This window comes from Myotis myotis, unplaced genomic scaffold, assembly GCF_014108235.1.
Source record: "Myotis myotis isolate mMyoMyo1 unplaced genomic scaffold, mMyoMyo1.p scaffold_m19_p_12, whole genome shotgun sequence".
Lineage (NCBI taxonomy): Eukaryota > Metazoa > Chordata > Mammalia > Chiroptera > Vespertilionidae > Myotis > Myotis myotis.
Window position 1 is genome coordinate 13,042,038 of NW_023416316.1, and position 21,770 is coordinate 13,063,807.

Here is a 21,770-nt window from a genome sequence, read left to right on the forward strand (position 1 = left end):
AATGCCTAGTTCATCTTTTTTTCCTCGTTTCTGCCTGATAAGAAAGTTGTTCAATGCTATGAATATTCCTTTGGGTAAATCCTTGGTGATATTCCATCAGTTGATATGTTGTATTCTCATTGTTAGTGCATTCTCCACAGTCTGTAATTATAGTTTGTTTTGATTTAATCATTGACAAGAGTAATTGAAATTCCTCCTTATCTCACCCAACATCCTTCTCAGCTCAACTTGCCTCCTTTGGCTTTCTCATTTTTTTCCCAAGCAGACCATGTCTCCTTAATGTCTTCCAGTGACGCCATATGGCTTCTTGAGGGTTTTTTTTCTCCCTCCCCCGCACCCCCACGCCTCCCCAGAGTCCAATGAGATATACCTTCATCATAGGTCTCCTTTGATCTGTAACACTTTTCACAAAAAATTTAGTGTTTTTCCCCCCTATTGTTTGTCTTCAAGAAATTCATAATCTATCTAAACCCTATAAAAATATACGGTGTAAGAAAGGCACTGGCCTCCTTTCTGTCCTCCTAGATGATGGCTAAGCCCCCTTTCAGTCTTCTTTAGGAGGATGGGTGAAGTGTGCAGCAACCCCCAGCCCAGTTCTCAGCTTGATGGAGGGACCTCCTCTACACCACGGACTCATTCTCCAATCAGGTAAGACACATAGAAGAACTACAGTTCCCAGCATGCAGCATACTGTGATTCATCCATGTTCATTCTTTGGCCTACAGCACCTCATTTGTGGCTCTTAAACTCCATGGTGTTGAATGTGGCACTATTAGTGCACACACAGGCACATTTTCTGTTAAAAACTCAAGTGACTGTCCAAGATTGAATGCAGACGGAGGAGGGGGAAGGAGGAAGGAGGGCAGCAGTAGTCAGGAGAGGGAGTGAAGAGCAGGAGAAGGACGGCCACTGATTTTTCTGATTTCTAGCGTCCCAGAGTCTCAGAGACAAGGAGACAGCACGAAATCCCTTGTTACTTTTCTTCAAGTGGTCTATTTCATAAAACAAAAGTAAGGCGGGTTTCTCTTAGTCCAACCCTATCTGCTTTAGTTAGTGGAAATCCCTCTTTGGTTCTGTATTAGGCTGATTAGCAATCCTAGTTTTTGGTGATTTTCTGAGCTTTTATCTCATTTTCATCAGTATTCAGTGAAGAATTTAAAGAATTTATACCCAGGTCTTGAGAGCCAGATACCATTTTAATGAGCATTTTCATTCATTGTGATAATTTTGCTTCTGCAATAAATTCCAGTCTTGCTGCCACCTAAACCCAGCCCCATCATTTCTTGCTGGGAGTGTTGGGAACATTTTCTGACTCCTCTCTGCCTCCCATTCTGTCATTCTTCACTTCAGGCACCAAGAGTGATCTTCCTAAAGCCAAATCTCTTTGGTTGGTGGGTCCAATCTAAATCTTCAGCTCAGCCAAACACTCGCTGAGAATCTACTTGGTATAACATTTAGCTGCCAGTTCCTCTGGGGCTCTGGGGATAAGGGAGCCAGCTCAGTGCTTTCTCCTTGGGCCGCCAGGCCATACAGTTTATCTGAGACTATGCAGGGCAAAGGAAGTTGGTCTTCAACTTCTTCAGTGTCATCCCACCCCCACACCCCCCAAAAAACAGTATTGCCAGGATCGGCTACATAACTTGGGGAACCCATTGAAAAATGAAAACACAGGTCCCCTTGTTGAAAAATTATGAAGAATTTCAAAGTGTCATTCACTCAAGGGTGGGGCCCTTCTGAGGATGGGGCTCTAAGTGTGTGCACAGGCCACACACCCATGAAGCCAGCGCTGGTGCTATGCTTAGACTAACAATCAGTTATCAGATGGATGGAGCTGGAAAGGTTGAAAGAGATCATAGAGACCAAATCCAACCTCTTCACTCTTCATTCTTCACTTGCAGAGTTGGGTCTGAAGCTCAGATAGGACAAGATCTTGGCCAAGAGCAAGTGAGAGATTGGGTTTCTTGTCTCTAGATTAGGAACATTACTTTCGTCCATACTGCCCACCAAGCTTTCTGTCAGTCATTCAACCACACAGTCACGGGGAAAGGCCTAGGGCATGCCAAGCACTGAGCTCTAGTATTTTTTTAAATATATTGTATTGATTTTTTATAGAGAGGAAGGAGAGGGATAGAGAGCTAGAAACATAGATGAGAGAGAAACATTGATCAGCTGCCTCCTGCACACCTCCTACTGGGGATGTGCCCGCAAGCAAGGTACATGCCCTTGACCAGAATCAAACCTGGGACCTTTCAGTCCACAGGCCGATGCTCTATCTATCGACTGAGCCAAACTGGTGAGGGCTGAGCTCTAGTATTGATCTCCATTTCCTCATAGCACAGAGGGTTTGGAGCCCTTATTCCACCGAAACCTGCATGGAACATGATGAGGTCAATTTTTCTCTCTGGGCTTTAGTTTCCTCTTTTGCAATAGGAAGGCATTGAACCAGCTGGCCTTGAGGGTCCCTCCCAGGCCCAAACTATGTGGAAACTACAGGGAGGAGCCCTAGCCTGTTTGGCTCAGTGGATAGAATATTGACCTACAGACTGAAGGAACCCAGGTTTGATTCCAGTCAAGGGCACATGTCTGGGTTGTGGGCTTGATCCCCAGTAGGAGGCATGCAGGAGGCAGCCAGTCAATGATTCTCTCTCATCATTGATATCTCTCTCTCTCTCTCTCTCTCTGAAATCAATAAGAATATATTTTTTTAAAAAAACTGCAGGGAGGAAAGTATTCTCACAGGACACCAAGGGAACTCCCACCCCCACCAAGGATGTAGCTCTGGGCTAAGCAGTACTCGGGTGAAATTAAACTCTGCTTTCAACTGAATTTGCCAGTTTTTCAGCCAAAAAATAAATAATAATAATAAGTATCACAACTACAAGCTGTTCCAAGCCAACCTGCCCTTAAACAGATAATAGGATTTGCATAAATTGGGTGCTGCTGGGGTTTAAATAATTCATCAACAAGGCAGGCTCTTTTTAATAGCCAAACAGAACTGCCAGACTTCAAGAAAGGATCAATGGCACCCACGTCCCAGGGATGTGAGCTGCATGCTCAGGTTGGCCGGAGCTGCTGGGTGAGGCCTAGACAGGACTCTGCATCCTGGATCTACATGGATTCAGACACAGGGTGTGCTTTCCCTATTTCATGGTACTGATGTGTTCAGCAAAGCTTGTTCTCTGAGTCAGGGGGAAGGAAAATGCCTGAGCCCCTTTGAAAAAAACAAACGAATGGGAGACATCTCAGATTCTACCAGGCTTGGGGGAAAAGGAGAGGGATAAAGCCATGTGATGAATCGATGGGAGACAGAACCAGGAGAGTTCAAGCGTAGAAGAGCTCAGCAACGGGAGACGATTTCACTGCCTTCAAATCACTGACGGGTTGTCATGGCCTAGAGAACAGAATTGTTCGGGTAAGGCCCAAAGTTAGGGCCACGAGGAACCCCTGGGAAAGAGGTGTCAGGCTCTCTGGAGATGCTTGTCCCTCAACAGCTAGTGCTGCTTCAGGTGTCAAAGTCACCCATCCACAAGATCACCAGGAACACACCTGCAGTCAAGTGAAGGTGACTTCACGGCTCATTGCGACGAGGAAGAACATATTTCATGGGAGCCATGCGGAGTGTCGGGGAGAGGGGATGAGATGACTTGTTATGGGACTTGAGCCTCTGTTAGGTGCTTTGGGAAGGGTTCGAGGATATAAGGTGTGGAGTCTACTCAACTGGCTGCTCAGGGAGTGGAGGTAGTTCTACACCTGAGCACTTGAATAAATCTTAAGGAGAAAAAAGCACAGCAAGGCTAAAACTGAAATAGGAAAAGGACAGTCACTCACAGTAGCTGCCAGGGAGTGCTGTCTGGCACTTTGGGATTCGCACAGTGGCCTTGTTGGTGTCTCTGCCTGGATGAGATTATAAAAGGGCTCTTGCTTTTCTCTCATCTCATTACACTTGCGTAGTCACCCTGCCCGATGCCTGTGTTTTGTGAGGGTGTTTATGTCCAACAGAAAAACACCAGGTCAGAACAGAAGGGCCAGGCCAGCTCCTAGGAGCCAGACCTCACACAGGTGACAACCGGTTCCCAGGCCCCAGGGCTGCTCCTCCCCTTCTCAGTCACACAAGAACCTCAGTTTAGCAGATGACCGCCCATGCACCCTGACTCAGGATGCTCCATGCTGACTTTGCTGCCGTCCCCTTAAATGTGTCCCCTCTCCAGACTCCCCACCTTGCTACGTGGAACCACCTCCCACACGGGGACCCAGGTGAGACTGTACATCATCCTAGCCCCCTCCCGCTTTCTTATGTCCCCATCCAACATTTAATCCCATCACAAATCCTGCTGCTGAAGGTTAAACTCCAAATCCTAGAGGTCTACTGTCCTTGTTGGGTCTGCTCAGTACATGTTACTTTGCCTTTTTCTGGATGTAGTGCTACCCTTCCTTATCTGCCCGCAAGGAATGGCAGTGACTTGGGGTTTCTTTCTCCCTTGCACTCAAAGAACCCGCATTATTGTGATTTCACGCACATCTCTCCCGCGTCTGTCTTGCATCTCCATGAAATCTTCCCCCTGCATCTTCCCCCCACCCCCACCCTCCAGCCAATGCCCAGGGCAGTAAAGGCACAGTCCAGCTTTGAACCAAACAGCAAAGAGGAGGGTGGCACAGGGGACGGTGGCCACAGGAGGATCCACACCAGACTCCTCGCCTCCCCCCAATCTGCTCTGAGGCCAGACATGAAAGGCCTTCTTGGAGAGATGCAGGGAATTGTCATTAGCGCCTTTCTTCTCTTGATAATGACCCTGCCAGAACCAACAGAAAGAAAAAAATTACAAGACACGTCGGTGTGCTATTTATTATAATACATGGGCTGCAGTGTACATATAATCATGAAAATCGTCCTTCGACCAAAACCGCTACTGTCTTTGTGCCGGTTTTAATATTGTGTACTATCTAAAATTTTCTATTGAGGGCTTCAAAGAAAAAAAAAAATCATAGAATTTTAGAGGAACCCAAAGCCATTTAATCTATCCTCAAAAAAATAAAAATAAAAAAGCCAGTATCTAGTGATTCAGTACTTGCACATCTCTAGCGACCGTAAGCTCACTATCTCCTTCCTCCAAAGTTCTTTCTTGAAGTCATAAATAATCACAGCTCTCCCCCTTCCTATTTTGAATCAATTATGAAAGTAACAGGCGAGTCAGCGGTAGGTAATAGATGAGCATCATTTCTCATAAAGGGGAACTGAAGCAGGCAAATTGGATATTAGACCAGAAGGGACTTACTGTGCCTCCCTCAAGTCTAGGACCAGCTTACAGGGAGAGGTGGGTCTCTGAGCAGCCTCCCACCCACCGGGTCCTTGGGGGACCCTGCTGCCTCACACCCCACGAGGGTCCGGAATGTAGCACTGTGCTGCTTTGTGAGTGTGGGGTGTGGCTCTAGCTCCACCCGACACACGGGACCTGCAGGTTCAGACTCCCCATCTCCCCAGCTGGGAGAGCCACTCCTCTTCCTAAGGCTTAGGACCAGCAAGAGGCACAAGCCCAGGGGGAGCTTCCCCTTCAAACTTCTGAGGTCCTGTTGTGTGCACCAATCGTAACCCGGAGAACGTAGTTCCGCCCTAGGCGATTGTTGGAGCCAATCAGCTTGATTGCTTTCCTTGATTGACTGAAATCTGCTTCCATTCAAGTCCACCCATTGTCCCCAGTTCTGGGCTCTGTGGGAGGACAAGAGGCCAGGGACTGCACCCACCACCACAGGCTCCATCGTCAGCAAACCCTAGTTCAAACCTTGGCTCTCGCACTGACTTATCATGTCTCTGTGGACAAATTAGGCTGTTTTTCTGAGTCTCCATGTCCTCACCTGTGAAATGGGCGTGATGTTGGTCCCCAAGTGAAGCATTTAGCCTGGAATATGGTAATGGTTTTGTAAATACTCATTGCTGGTGTTATTGCCACATGGCATTAGTGTAAATAGCGCATAATATAATACACAAAAAGAGCTTAGCCCACCCTTGGGGCGACTCCTAGTGGCTGCTCTGGGTAATGCAAAAGGAAACAAGAAGACCCAAACTTCACCCTTTACCAGCCACCTGGGGGGAGATGTGGGCAAAGAGGACTGGGCATGCTTTCATGTGCTGATTCACTCACCTCCATGGGACATGTTCATTCATTCACCCGATACTTTCTTCACTCCTGGCGCTCATTCCAGCCCTGTGCTAGGCCCTGAGGCCACAGAGTTAGTCCATGCTGCTCTGACCCTTACAGAGCCCAACTCTAGCAAAGGTTCCAGGATAGGGCTGCAGAATAGAGCCCTCGGGACTGGGGGGGCACTTCCAGATGGTGATCCTGGAGAGGCTTCCTAAAGGGCAGGAACTTAATCTGAGCTTTGAGCAATGTCTAGAACTTGATGGTTGGTGTATCTGTTATTTATGCCACTGTAACTGCTGTGTAACGAGCGGCTCCAAAACTCAGTGGCTCAAAACAAGGAGCATGCACTTTTCCTCAGGAGCCTGTGCCGGGCTGGCTGGCTCTCTGGTCTGGGCTGGCACTTTCACACAGCTGGGTGTCGGCAGGCCTTCAGATGGGCCAAGAGGGGTAACATGGCCCTTCTCCACGTGTTTCTCATCCACCAGCAAGATCATCTGGGGAAGCCGTGCAGGGAGCACAGAGGAGCAGGGTGAGAGCGGCTGCAGTGGGCAGGCGTGTTCAAGACTGGGCAGAGCACAGGGAGAGGAGGAGAACAGAGGTTTTCATGCAATCAGTTCACACAGGGGGAGTGACAAGAACAAACAGAGGCAAGGCTGAATGAGCCTCGGGGTAGCTTTTCCTCTCCACCCTCAATCACCACAACAGCCGCCATTTCCTGAGCTTCCACCGTGCGCCAAGCACAGGGTCAGAGGCGCAGCACAACAACCCTGCAGGCAGGCATTCCTCTTTCACAGACGAGCGGTCAAGGTTAAGGGATAGGAGAGCCAGGATGCAAATCCTGGTCTATCAGACACAAAACCCGGTATACTTTTGACCACCTCCCACTGCCTTTCCCACCATTAGGAGTCAATAAGGGAATTAAAGATTGAACCCAGATGGCCAAGGGCCAGGAGCCTACCCTGGGTCCCACCTTTTGTAGGGGCGCAGCCCTTTCTAGGGAGCCTCACTTTATGCCAGAGCTTGCTTTTCTCTCCACCGCCAAGACCCTCCCTGCACTCGCCATCTTCACTTAGGCAGCCCTATTTGAGCTTAATTAGGTCTGCGCTCAGTTCATGAGTTTCCGTAAACTTAATGGGCTCTAGAGGGAAGATAGAGATCTTTCTCACCAGGTGTTCGTTGCATTCCCAAGTTGTCCCCGCTGCGCTCGCAGGCTCATTTCCAAGTTCCATCTGGTTAATGGGTGCAGGTGAGAGGGAGCAAGGTGCCACATACCCTCCCCGCGCCCCCACCTCCTCCCCATCCACAGCACACCCAGCTGCTCCCTGGTCCCCGGCAAAGAAGATGGGACTGAAGTGAGAACCTTTCCAGACCAACTTCAAACCCAAACAGACCAAATCTCGTCCCTCACATCTGCCCACAGACATCTTTGCAAAGGGCAGGAAGGACGAGAAGTGCCGCACTACCCTCACTCTCGACTCATTCACTGAGCAAATTGACAGACTGTGGATTCTGGGGTCCGTTCACCCAACCAGGCTACTTGCTGGAGATCCCTCTGCACCTCTGTTTCCTCACCTGAAGCTGGGGATAAGCATAGCGTTCCCCTCAAAGACTGTTGTGAAGATTAAATAAGTTAAAACTTATGAAGTGCATAGAGCAGTTCCTGGCTCATGATAAGGACTCAATAAACGTTCACCACTAGTATTATAAGTAAGGTCCTCTTACCCTCACAATTCTGTAAGACAGGACCCTTCCTCACTTAGAACTAAGAAAATAGAGTTGAGGGGTAAAGTAATTTGCCCCGAATAACCGAACTGTACAGATGATAGCTAACGATGAGGTTTAAATCTGTTCCACCAGCAAAGCTCCTTGCCTGTCCACCACACACCACCCCTTCCCCTCTCTGTGGATGAGGTGAGCAGAAAGAACGTGGTCTGTAATGCAACCAACCGAATTTTCTCCAAGGTGACAGCAAGGGAGAGCTCCCAGGAAGCGGCCCATGGAGGTGGCCACAGCCTGGCTTCTCTCCCCCTTAGTTCTCTCTGTCCCACAAGGCCACCCAGTGCCCAGTTCCAGGACATGACACTCCTACTCATCCTCAGTCTGAGATGAGTAAACGGTGACCCTCACCCTGAGTCCCTTCCTGTGCTGAGGTGGGAGCCCATCCTGCCTGGGTTCGGGGCCGGCCCGGTGGGTAAGGAGCCATTGAGTGGGCTTTCAATGAGCACAGTTCACGGAGCATGGAGAGGGGGAGAGGAGCCCAAACCAGCAAATGCAAAGGCCCAGAGAGTGAGGGATTTAGACTTATCCCCAAGGGGGTCAGGGAAGTGGTTAGTCCAGGGGATAAAGTGATGAGGGCTGTGGAAGTAAGTGACAGGCCATCCTAAAGGGCCCTGAAGTGTCAGGAAAAGGCATGTGGGCCTCATCCTGGGCTCCACAGGTGGCTACGGGGGTTTTAAGCAGATGAGGTGACACAATCACAGCTGGGATTTAGAAAGCTCCGTCCATGGAGGCTGGTTTGAGGCTGCAGACATTAAAGGGAAATTCACTTTGGAGGGTCTTTCACAGGTCAGGTAACAGATCGGCCCTGCACGCATCTGTCCTGCTGAGCTTTTCCACTGATGTTAGGAGTCCGCAAACTACAGGGGCCATGGGCCCAAGGCCCCCTGCTGCCTGTGTTTGTAAATAACATATTTTTAACAGTCACTATCCATTTATGTCTTATCGATGGCTGCTTTCATTATATAATGGTGGAACTGAGTCATTGTAACAGAGACTGTCTGGCCTGCAAATATTAAAACATTTACTATCATACCTTTTACAAAAAACATTTGCCAAGCCCTAGCCAGTTTGGCTCAGTGAATAGAATGTCAGCCTGTGGACTGAAGGGTCACAGGTTTGATTCCAGTCAAGGGCACATGCCTGGGTTGCAGGCTCAATCCCTTGTAGGGGGAATGAGGGAGGCAGACGATCATTGATTCTCTCTCGTCATTGAGGTTTCTATCTCTCTCTCCCTCTCCTTTCCTCTCTGAAATCAACAAAGATATATTTTTTAAAATGTTTGCCAATACCTGTGTCAGAGGAAGCTACTATTATCCCCATTTTATGCATGAGAAAACTGAGGCCCTGAGAGGCGAAGCGACTTGCCCAGGGTCACACAGCTCGTGAGTGGAAGCAGGGAGATGGGCAAGGAGGCCGGTGACTGTGGTAAGTGAGCCCCTGAATGCCGACACCAAACCCATGGCAGCAGCCCTTTGCCATCCTCTCGTCCCCTTCTGCCCGCCACCTCTGCGGCCAGCCACGGGGACTCGGGCGCCTCTCTGTCAGCCAGAGCCCTTGCTCTGGTCCCCAAACCAACATCAAACGACTAATTTAAAACCTAATGCTTCCACCCTGTCGGTCCGGCTGCCACTTCTTCAGCTTATCGCGTCCTATTCAAGTCCAAAATAAATTATTTCAGCTCTGCGGCCTTTGGATAAAGAAAAAAATGAAATTAAAAAAATATAAAGGAAGAAGGAAAAGCTTTGAAGGGACAGCCTGCCTGGCTGCCTCCCTCGCCCACAGTCCCAGCCTTTGTTCTAAGCCGGCACTGATGACCTCAGGGGATGCTGCCCGGGGCTGGCGGACAAGAGCCACTGTCCTCCGGACCCTGGGTCCCAGCGACGCGACAGAGAGATGAGAAGGTTTTAGGCACCAGGGGGTCCTCCATCTCGCTCCGATTTGACAACGCCTGTCCTCTTCAATAGACCAGACTCCTGTGTTTCCAGGGGTTGGGGTTGCTGGGGAGAGGAATGAAGGATAGCAATTGATAATCATTCATTTCCTCTTTCAGGACGTGTTTTGTACCTGCTGGACCTGTGCCAGGTGCTGGGCTAGGCACTTGGCATGCAGAGAGGAGCAGCCAAAAGAACCCTGCTGGTGTGCCCACGCTCATCAACCCATCCAGCCCACCACACTTTACAGTTTGCAAAGCCCTTTCGCCTCCACTCACACGATCATAGAGAGCCTCACTTTGTAGATGGGGAAACAGGCTTGAAGAGGTCACGTGACTCCCCCAAGGTCACACAGTAGGCGGGTGGCTGAACTTCCCAATTCCTCCCCCATCAGAGTTGCGGGCAGCGTAATGGAGTGGGTAAAAGTCTGGCCAGACTGACCTGGTTTGCCAGCTGTGCGACTTCGGCCAAGCTTCTCAGCCTCGCTAAGTCTCAGTCTGAAAAGGGGAAATAAAATCTGTCTTGTGGGTCATGACAGGGTAAAAATGAACAACAGCAAAAAGAGTTTTTGTTACTTAAAAACTAAGAAGGAGAGAAAAACTGCACTGAATGCCTAGCAGAGCTGAAGCTGATTGAAGACATCACGTTGGTATTAAATGATGGATCAGCCATGGCAGGTGGCTCAGCTGGAGCATCGTCCAGTCCCCAAAATGTTGAAGGTTCAATTCCTGGTCAGGGTACATACCTAGGTTCGGGTTTGATCCCCCAGTTGAGGCACCTATGGGAGGCAACTGATCAATGTTTCTCTCCTCATCAATGTTTCTCTGTCTGTCTCTCTCCCTCTCTCTCTCTTACTGTCATACACATGCACACACACATACACACACACCCAGCACACAATCTCCTATGTACACCCATGCACAGAGCCCTCCTGCCTGTAGGGACAGTCTCTCCTTGACCTTCCCAAATGTTCACCCCTCCGCCCCTGCACACATATTTGTGACCCAGATTCCATCAAATCCAGACATCAATCACCCAGCCAACCAGCCAACCAGCCAACCAGCCAACCTCCACATCTGCCTTCCAGCTCTAGGAACATCTGTCTGTCTACCCCCATGGACTCACGGCCACAGGAGAACTCCAGGCCTGCAAACACTGCACACAAACACTGCAAGCTGTGCCATCACCCACCCCTCCACCCACCTACCTGCAGTATGACTGTCCTCTCACTGTCACGCTCCTCAGCCACCCACAGTGGACCGCCTGCTGGGTGGGCCCTGGGCTGGGTGCTGGGAGGACGGTGAGCGAGTGCACAGTCTGTATGTGAGAATAAGGAACCCTCTCCCAGCCCCGGATGTTCCCCCCCAGGAGTAAGAGTGCAGTTAGTGTAGCTCCTGCCCTCTCTCTCTCTCTTTACTCTCTCTGCCCCGGGGATGTGGGGAGACTTATGGCATCTGATGTGTGTTGTGGGAAGAGAAACTGAGCATGCTCACCTCAGCCTCCTTCTTGGGAGCAAGTTTGAGCTCTAAGTGCACAGTTCTCCGCTCCTTCTGGCCCTAAACCCTGCCTGGGAGGCTGCCATCTTGGCAGGCATGCCCTCCCCCATCCTTAACTGGGTGGATAAGCCTTCCGAGGGTCTGTGAGCAGAGCCTGCTGGCCCTCTTACTAAGCCTCAGAGGCCCCAATACCATCCTCATCCCTTCATCCAAACAATTTACATCCATCACCATCTGACATACACGTCTCCATTCTCATCTAAAACTCACTTCGAGGTACACTCTATCCCACACATCAACCCCATGTTGTACATACATATGCCCCATCCTCCAGGCACCCAAACCCACAACCTCTCTCTACATTTCCTTCCCGACCTCTGCTCCCATGGCCCCTCAAGAAGCCCCCACACTTTTCAAAAGCCTTCCTCCCACCCGCCGAGGATCTCAATGCAGGTCATCCCTCTGCCAACACAGGCAAACCCAGGTCATGTCATGAAGCAATTTTTTTCACTCAGCTCCCAGTTACATGACTAGCAGGACTATCTTCCTAGCTAATGGTGGGGTGAGGGGGTGAGGATCAGGTGGGCTCAGTTGCTGCCAATATGCGTTTACATGGCCGCACCTAGGAGGAAAATCTAAATGAGAGCTGAAGGGAGGCTGGCCACAGGGGGACATCTCGCTGTAATAACTGTGTGAGGCGAAGCAAATCAACAGAAAGCTGTACAATCGCTTGGGGAGAGAGAGAGAAGATTCTACTGTAACACGTGTGCTTGGAAACTTATTGGAATCTTTGCACTTTTAATATAATGGCATTAGTGTCACGGTTCCTTATATATAAACTCACCCGGCACACGGAATGAACGGAGAGCTATTTCCCAGCGTGTGATGCTTTCATGTGGGTGCGGGAGAGGCTCTGTGCTTAATGATCTCCTTTTGAAACTGGGTGATGTTGTGCAGCCCTGAAATGCAGGTGGAGATTTCATCTGAGGGCAGAGCAGACCTAGTTCAAAGCCAGGCTCTGCCACTTAAAGACTAAGTGATCTAGGTCGCCATATCTCGGGGAACATCCACAAAATAGAGATAATGATGCATAACCCCAAGAGTTGAACTGAGGATTCAATAAGGTATATAAAAGTGCTTGGCAAATAATAAGCACTTAATAAATGTCATTCATAGCCCTGAGCTTGAATCCTGCCTCTGAGACTTCTAATTGAGTGACCTTGAGGGAGTTGCCTACCTTAGCTTCCTCCACCTAAGAAGGGGATCATGACAGTCCTTACCACGATGAATGCACACAAAGTTCTTAAAGCAACGCCCATACTTGGTATGTGCTCAATTCATGTGAGATTTTTTAAAAAATATATTTTATTGATTTTTTTACAGAGAGGAAGGGAGAGGGATAGAGAGTTAGAAACATTGATGAGAGAGAAACATCCATCAGCTGCCTCCTGCACACCCGCCACTGGAGATGTGCCTGAAACCAAGATACATGCCCTTGACCAGAATCGAACCTGGGACCCTTGAGTCCGCAAGCTGATGCTCTATCCACTGAGCCAAACCAGTTAGGGCTTCATGTGAGATTTTATCATCAGCATCATCATCACCATAAGTCAAAGATGCTGAAGTTTAGGAGAGGAGGAAACCAGAGAGGTGGGAGGTGTCTGGGTACCACTGATGTGGCAGGTGAGAAAGCCTTGGGACAGAGCAGCTGAAAGGGCTGAATCAGAACAAGAGGATTCGGAGGGGGCCTTCTGGTCGCTGGCTTGGGTTGTTTGCCAGGTGCAATGCAAGGCGACTGTTTCTCTCTGTAATCCTCAGGGGTTCTTCTGCTCGTCAGGCCACAGCGGCACTCGTGCGTTTGCAGTGGCAGGAGCACCCAGGAAGAAGGAAACACCCTTTCGATGCTTGACAAGAAGACTTCTCCCAAAGATAAAGACCCAAAAGCCAACCCGAGAACAAAAATTAGTGAGAGACGAGACTTGTAAGTCAGAGGTCGTGGCAAGAATGTAAACTCCCAAGGTATCTGCAGAAATCTTGAGTTGTCTGGACTTCTAAAGAGTATGAAATGAGCCAGCTCTTAGGAAACCAAGAAATTCCATCTCACATCTGTGATATGAATACATCTACAAAAGACTACAGAGAAGGGAATGGACCAAACTATTAAGAGATGGTCAGACACTTAGGGATAATATTTTTTCTATCTTGTTTTTCTTTAATGTTTCTAAGTTGTCAACAATGAATACATTTTATAATCAGAAAAAATCTATTAGAAGTAAAAGTCATAAAGGGAGATTCCACACATTTCTGCATTTCTCCTGATCTGGACTGAACGCATGAGCGAGCACAACAGGCTCTTCCCCTTTGCAGACAACGCACTCCTGATGTCAGAGGTTACGCTGGGCACCGCACATCACACAGCTGGGCTGACTGTCGGCGCCGACACCTGCACATCTTTGCCACGCGTGTATCTCCCCGCATCCTGAGCCTGTGCTGCTGATGTTTGGGTAAGTCCTGATCCTAAGCACTGGGTCAGTACTTACCCCGGCTATGTTTCCTTTGGTCGTATTCCAGCTCCCATTGGAAGCGGCCGAGACCTTTGCTGAGCCTGAGTCTGCCTTCCAAAACACTCATGGACCCTCCCAGCATCGTTTCCCTGGGAAATCAAGATACGTCTGCCTCCCACATCTCCTTTCCTTCATTCAGTTATGATGCCTAACAGTCACTGAACATGTCCCCTCAGTCAGGTCGTGTTTTAAGAGCTTTGTGTCGTGGGCAGGCTCTGTAATGTCAGTGCAGACAGGGAGGAACAGGCATTTCCTTGCAGAGAGTCTGGGGGCGCTATGGTTACATGTAGTCAGTGCTTTAGGTGCTACGCTGCCTTTCCTCCTTGGAACCTTGGGCAAGGTACCTCCCCACTCAGCTCTCCCGTTTCCTCATCTGTAAAAGGAAGCTGAACTAACGCCTGCCTTAGGGGGCTATTGGGCTGGTGGAATGAGTTAACACAAGCAAGGCACTTAAAAGAGTGCCTGGCACCTAAGAAGTGCTCAATTAATGTCAATTATTATTATTATTATTATTATTATTATTATTATTATTGTTGGAGGATACAATGAGATGCAAAGGAAAGAGGTCTTCAGAGAGGCGTTGAAAGCCTAGTTTAGGTCAGTGATGGCGAACCTTTTGAGCTCGGCGTGTCAGCATTTTGAAAAACCCTAACTTAACTCTGGTGTCATGTCACATATAGAAATTTTTTGATATTTGCGACCATAGTAAAACAAAGATTTATATTTTTGATATTTATTTTATATATTTAAATGCCATTTAACAAAGAAAAATCAACCAAAAAAATGAGTTTGCGTGTCACCTCTGACACACGTGTCATAGGTTCGCCATCACTGGTTTAGGAGGAGGAGCAGGCCTTTCCTATAAGCAAGCAGGGCAGTGGGAGCCCAGGCCCAGAGGCAGGAAAGCTTGAGGCAGCAGGCATCTTCCCTCCCCTCCAAGCATTGAACCGCAGAAGTGGGAGCGGCCTCCCCTGCTGACCTGTACAAACCATCTTAATTCGTGGCCCCTGGGGTGAGATGGCACCTGAGACTCTCCAGGTTTTAGCTCTGTTTAGCGCCGGAAGAGCGCAAACTTCTGCTTCAAAGAGAAAAGGCATTTGAAAGGCTTATGAAAGGGCTTATGAGCCTTCTTGTACATCAAACACGTCTTACAAAGCAACATTTTGATGAGTTAAGTGCAAATGAATCAGAAACACAAGGATTAACTTTCCCTTGAAATACACATAGGTTTAAAGATTAAGGGGAAATTGCCTGGCAAAACGTGCTTTGGGTTAAACACTACAAAGCAGTTCAAGTCGGTTCCTATCTGCCACTTCCCCTCTGTTATCAGTAGAAATAACAACAATAATAATAGCATCAAAACCGCCTGATATTCGTTCAGCTCATTTGAGGCCTATGGGAGGGATCTAGGTCGGTACATAAAAATTTAAAGTGTAATGATAGAAATAGAAACCCATCAAGGAACTAAGAGGGTGTGGCTGAGACGGGCAGCTGTCCATCAAACCAGCTCCACCTCTCTGCAACTCACAGCTGTGATTCAGCCAAAGGAACATGGGCAGAGCAGGCTGTATTACCTTCAAGCCTGGCCCATAAAAAGCCTCCTCTGTTCCTTTGTCCTCGCTCATGTGCTGAACACGCAACCTTGGAGGTCACGTGTTGAAGATGACCGCCTGTCAATCCCACCACCAGAGGACTTGATGTGAGCATAAAATAAACTCCTATTGTGTGGTGCCAATTAATGTGGCCAAAGTAATGACATGGTAGTCCTAAGCCTGGGCCTCAAGAAGCCATGTGTACTTCCATTCATTTTTCCTCTGTAATATCCATGAGAACATGCCTAGGCTCTCCTGATGGATAGTGACAGACATACACCCCAATTGCCCGGGGTGGCAGCTGACCAACCATGAGACATGTGAATGTGCCCAGCAAAGACCAGAGGTAATACACAGCTGAGCTCCAACTAAATGGGCAGTCCCAGATCATGAGCTAAATAAATGCTTGGTGTATTAAGCCACTGAGTTTTGGAGAGGTTTGTTACACAGCATTATTATGGTAATCTATAATTGATATACACATCCATACTGCAAGGGAGGCTGGGAAAACAATATCTGGTCTTTTCAGCCTCAATAATGAGAAAGAATAATGGCTACTGGATAGGCAACCAACAGAGTCTGCCACAGCAGCCAAGAGGAATGACAAATATCCAGGAGGCCAGGGGAAGGTGACGATAATGCCAAATGCTTCTATATAATTCTTCAAAAGGGATTGGCCAGTGGGTGAAGGGTTAAGCAGGGAATGAGATTGAAGTAGCCAAGTCCTTATGCAGCCAAGATTTATCAGGTCTCTCTGCCTGAGTTGTGATGATAAATACATCAGGGACTGTATTATCAGCAAGACAATTGCAAAATCAGGGGACGACTCACTGTAATACAGAATTCATGAACCTCTGGAAGTAGTCTATATTAAGGCACTTCTCCCAGGTCACTTCAGCAGAGTTGGAACATTCACATTCTAATACAGGGTCCATCTTTGAGCTGAGTCCCCATGCCTGGCAAATTCCCCAGGAGAGCCCACACAACTCACCCTGGGCACAGTCCACACCAACACTACAGCAAAAAGTGAAACTGACGCCATCTTTGGCTGTGTCTTCCATAATTCCTTGTATGTGCATCGAATTTTCTATTTCCCAGTAATCTCTGTGATCTCTTTGAATCCTTCCCTCCACCATAGGAGGTTGATATTAACCCTAATCTCAGATGAGAACACTGAGGGCTGAAAAAGAGTTAAAGGAGACAGCTCTATTTCTGCCTAGGAGCTCTAACCTGGGTCTCCCTATGTCTTTCTCCTTCACTAGTTTAGGTGCCTGTTCAAACAGCACTTCCTCAAGAAGAACTTCTGGAACCACCCTATCTAAATTATCACCCTCATGCCTTTCCCTTACTTTCTCTTTTATTTTTGTTAATAACTCTTAGCACTACCTGCCATGGCATCACATATTTTTCTATTGATCTTTAGTAGGTCTCCTCAATAATAATTCAAGCTCTCTAAGAGTCAGAACTTTGTTATGCTCACAGAGCTCCTCCCAAGGCCTATGACAGTGACTGACACTTAGTAGGCAGTTAATAAATATTTGTTGGAGATATGAATGAATGAATGAATGAATGAATGAATGAATAGTGGATGAATGAATGAATGAATAGTGGATGAATGAATGAATGAAGATAATAATCAGGTTCACTTTTCATCCCACACCTGTGGAAGCACAGAGTCCCCCAGAGTCATCTTAACTCTGACCTCTTGCTTGTTCAGAATTTACTCTATTAATGGAACATCTTCCTTCGGCTCATGTTCTACCTTTATTTATCCCACATCACCTAGACCCAAGGAGAACTCAAATCCTTCCACATCCATCGCCAGAAATGTTTCATGCACACACAGCATTCTTAACCATCATCAACTTTACTGATTATTTAGAGTGGGGAGTTAGAGAAGGCATTTATATTATATGAATATAAACAATTTTGTATCAGACATCATCATTTTTAATATGTTCTCTGGTCTCACTTCATCAAGGAATTGTCACCAGCTGCTTCTCCCAGTTCCCCCATCCCTTTCAACACTTAAAGCTCCCCCAGGTCCTCCAGGCTGAGTCTCAAAACACTGAGTTAATAAAATGAAGTTTTATTCTATGAAAATGCCTTTCAGTGGTAAATTAGCACTGCCAGAGAAGCTCTGTCTATAACACTTGTAAAAATAGAGGGAAATGAAAGCCAAAAAATCCTCATAACTCAAGGAGCCTCATGACCCCAGTTTGAAAAACACTGGGCTAAACTGTTTGAATTATAAATAATTCAAAGGCCTGTCTCACCCAGCTTCCTAGTTAAACAGGTGAAGAAGTGGAAACCAGAGAGGGGCGTGGCTCGCTCCAGGTCACGCAGCAATGCGGATTTGAACCTGAACTCCAGGGCTTGTCCTTTCTCTTCTGATTTATCTCCAAAGCTAATCTGCCTAATCTGCCTAGAATTACAACCTTCTTCTACTTCATTGTTTGCTGGGTGGCTTGGTTTATTTGAAGGAAGCAGGTATAAAATATTCCCCTGCAAAAAAAAAATAATAATAATAGTAACGATATTTTTTCCCTGAGGAATGCAAGTCCTCAAACCCATTAAAGTAGCAGGTTTCCAGTGCCTTTCAAAAATTGACCACCTCCTCTTTCATTGAAGAAAAATGGCAGATTGGTACAAAAAGAGATGTTTCAGTCTGCCTCTTTCTGGCAGGTAACAGACAAAACTCCCACCAAGGGAAGCATGCCTTGATATGACTCTCCCAAGTAAACCTTTCCCACAGCCAGACACATGTCTTCACTCTCACATCAGTCACCCATGTATTCCTTTGACAAGTATTAATTGAGCACCTATTGTGTACCAAAGTCCCTCTGAATCAGGAATTTGAGTCTCAGAAAGAGATAGGGACTTGCCCAAGGTCACAGACCCAGTAAGTGGCAGAGCCCAGACATAATTAGAATAAAGTGACTTATTTTATTTGAATTCTCCAGGTTCTTGGAAGCAGTTTAGAGCAAACATCCCATGTGAAACTGGTCGATGGATCTGGAGGGAGACATACCCTTTAAAGTAATAAACAAGAAACCATTTATAAGGAAAGAAAAATTGAAGAAGAGAAAGTAATGAATCACCATTGCAAGTCGGCACAAAGAGAAAAATTAGTTCATAAAAATGCAGTTGGATAAATAATAGGTTATTTCATCATGTAAATATATCCCCAAAATAACTTTATTGAAACGAAAACATCTATCCCAGTCTAAACTATTCATCACACTAACGTATATCTAGAATCCTAACAAATTTATGAAAACGCTATATTCCGTAATCTTCCTGATCCCATGCAAATAAATAGTTGTGCTTTGACTGTCTCATTACGAAATGATTAATCACAGTTGCCAAAAGCAGCCAAGAAGCTAATTTTGATTTCTCACGTTGTGGGTGGCACTTGGGGAAGTCTCCAAAAACTGTATCTCTGAATATCAGACCTTCTGGAACGAAGATCTCAGTATTCTGCCTCCCCCAATCTGGACCAACCTAGGGACGGACCAGCATTATAACTTTTAAACTGGGTATAGCTTTTTCCAGCTAAAGAAATTCAAGAGCTTCTTACTGGACCAAATAAATCAGGAGAGGAAGGAAGGGCAGAAACTCATATTCACTGTAGTTATTTTATCCTCTCAACACCCCAAGAGATGAACTACTATGATTGACTCCAGATGAGGAAATTGAGGCCCAAGTTTCCCCAAATCATCGAGAAATTGGCTTAGCAGTAAGGTGACCTACTTGTCTAGGTTTGCCCAACTCTTTCCTAGTGTGAGTATTAGAAGTCCTAAGTCTGGAAACCTCCTCCTATGTTGACCAACCTTGAACAGTTGGTCACCATACCCACTGACTCAAATGTGGGTTTACCTGATTTCAAAGCCCCCTGCTCTTTGAATTTGTACACTATCACCTCCCCCTAGAAGTCTTAGAGGACATATTTTGGTGGCAAGTACTCTTTTGGGCTTGGAGACAGAGGACAGGACTTGAATCCCAGTTTGGCTTCTAATCCTAGAAGCTGTGCACCTTTGGGCATGGCTCTTAACTGTCAGGCCTTCTATTTCCTCAACTGTAAAACACAGGAGAGTGAAAGAGGAGATCAGACTATGATCTCTACACCTTGCTCAAGCTCCACCATTCCCTGCGTCTAACTGGCTCTACCTGTCCCCTGCCCCCTGCCCTGTACAGACCATTCTAGACCTAACAGTGGGGGCAATAAAACGTCTTTCATCTCTGGTTAAAATCCTGTTCAATTGCCTTGGTAATTAGAAGAAAAAAAAAATTAAACTTTTACTTTAGAAATCCCATTCCATTTTCCCATTTTTCAAAAGAGTTTATTTTGGAAGAGAAGCTAGTTCCTGGAGAAAAAAAAAGAAAGTTTTTCTGGCTGAAACTGTGGATTTTGTAACTGCAAGCTCTTTTAAAGGCAAGGAGACAGACTGTGAAAGGATGGTTGCTAAGGAGACAATTGTATTTAAATGATCAGCTCACAATAGACCCAGCAAAGATATTGATTGGATGTGAGAGGGTAAAATTATGTTCTTCAAACTGGGGGGAAACTTGAAGGTCTGGCCAGGTTCAACCTTCCTGAGGTAGAGAGAGGCTGGGATCGTATAGTTTTCCTTTGTTTAATTGAAGATGCTAAAAACAGGAGAGACGCTGTTTGCTTTACATTCTCCACTGCAGTCTCCCCCTCAAGGTAGCTGAAACTAGAGAAGCAAACACATAGAGAAGGGAAGTTGTGGTTACTATGCAACTAATGGGTCAAAGGGACCATTGATGCCAGCACATATAAAAAAAACTAAATAGTATAAGAGAGCTGCATATTCCTTTCTACATAGAAGAGCATTCTTCTTAGTAATCCCTTGTTTAAGCCCTATGGTAACCTAATCAGGTTAGTATGATTATTTTCATTTTACAAACAAGGAAACGGAAAAGGATTAAATAAATTGTTCAAGATCTCTTAAATAGCACGTGGTACAGCTGGGATTTGAACTCAGACACCTGGCACCAGAATCCTCGCTACCACCTCTGCATCAAGTTGCCTCTGTCCAAGGTTTTGAGCCCCAGATAGCATAAGAACCCTAGGGCCTATGGACAGGCTCCAGAAAAAGTGTCTTCCATTAAAAGTGGCCAGTGGAGATGGAAAGATATGTGTTACTTAAGCCTGAAGAGAAAACCAGATTTGATTAAGTCATGACTGATAACATTTAAAGATGAGTGATCAGTTTTAACACGTTATGTCTAGATGGGATTCTAGTCTCTTTAAACCCTGTGGGAAAGGAATAGCATTGTTTGACTTAGAGGTTGTTCAATAGCTCAGGCAAAAAGTGGCCTCTGAAGGCTCAGGGAAGCCAGCAAGAATGAACCAGAAACCAACACTGCCGGCTACAGGGCTTTTGCTTCAGCCAGATTCCTCCCCTCCTCCCCAGCCCAATGGGGCTGGCAGCTCCAGGTCTTACCAGGCTTATCTTCCAGGGCCCACTATTGGTTCTCTTTGTTCAAATGGTCCCAAGAGAGTGTTGGTCAGAGTCAACCAATTAGTGGACCAGAAGACCATTAATTGGTTGGTTCAAAACTTGTGAGGTCTTGAGTAGAGATAAGGAATGGAGAGTAGGGATTGTGTCCGCCCTTTACTAGACTGTTATTGACGTGTATCTTCAAGCGTGTTAATTCTTGCTTCTATTCCTGCAACAGTAGAGAGTTGAGTAGGATATCTGTGACACTGACCTTAGATTTCATGTGAGTATTTTTTTTAAATCAATGATTCCAGATCAGTTTAAGTCCCTACTGGCAATTAACAACAACAACAAAAAAATGGCATAAAAATCAAGGGGAGATATCAATTAACTTTCAAACCATCAACAAAGATCCAGTGAGCCAACAGATTCAATTTCAAGAAATAGAAGATTACATCTATTACGTAGCATTTATTGGTAATCAACAGAAGAACTCACTGCTTATGGTAGCAAGATGTGGGAAATGATATAAATGTTCATTAAAAGGAGATTGGTTTGCTCTAGCTGGGTTGGCTCAGTGGATAGAGCAGCCGTGGGCAAACTACAGCCCGCGGGCCGGATCCGGCCTGTTTGAAATGAATAAAACTATTGAAAAAAAAGACCGTACCCTTTTATGTAATGATGTTTACTTTGAATTTATATTAGTTCACACAAACACTCCATCCATGCTTTTGTTCCGGCCCTCCGGTCCAGTTTAAGAACCCATTGTGGCCCTCGAGTCAAAAAGTTTGCCCACCCCTGGG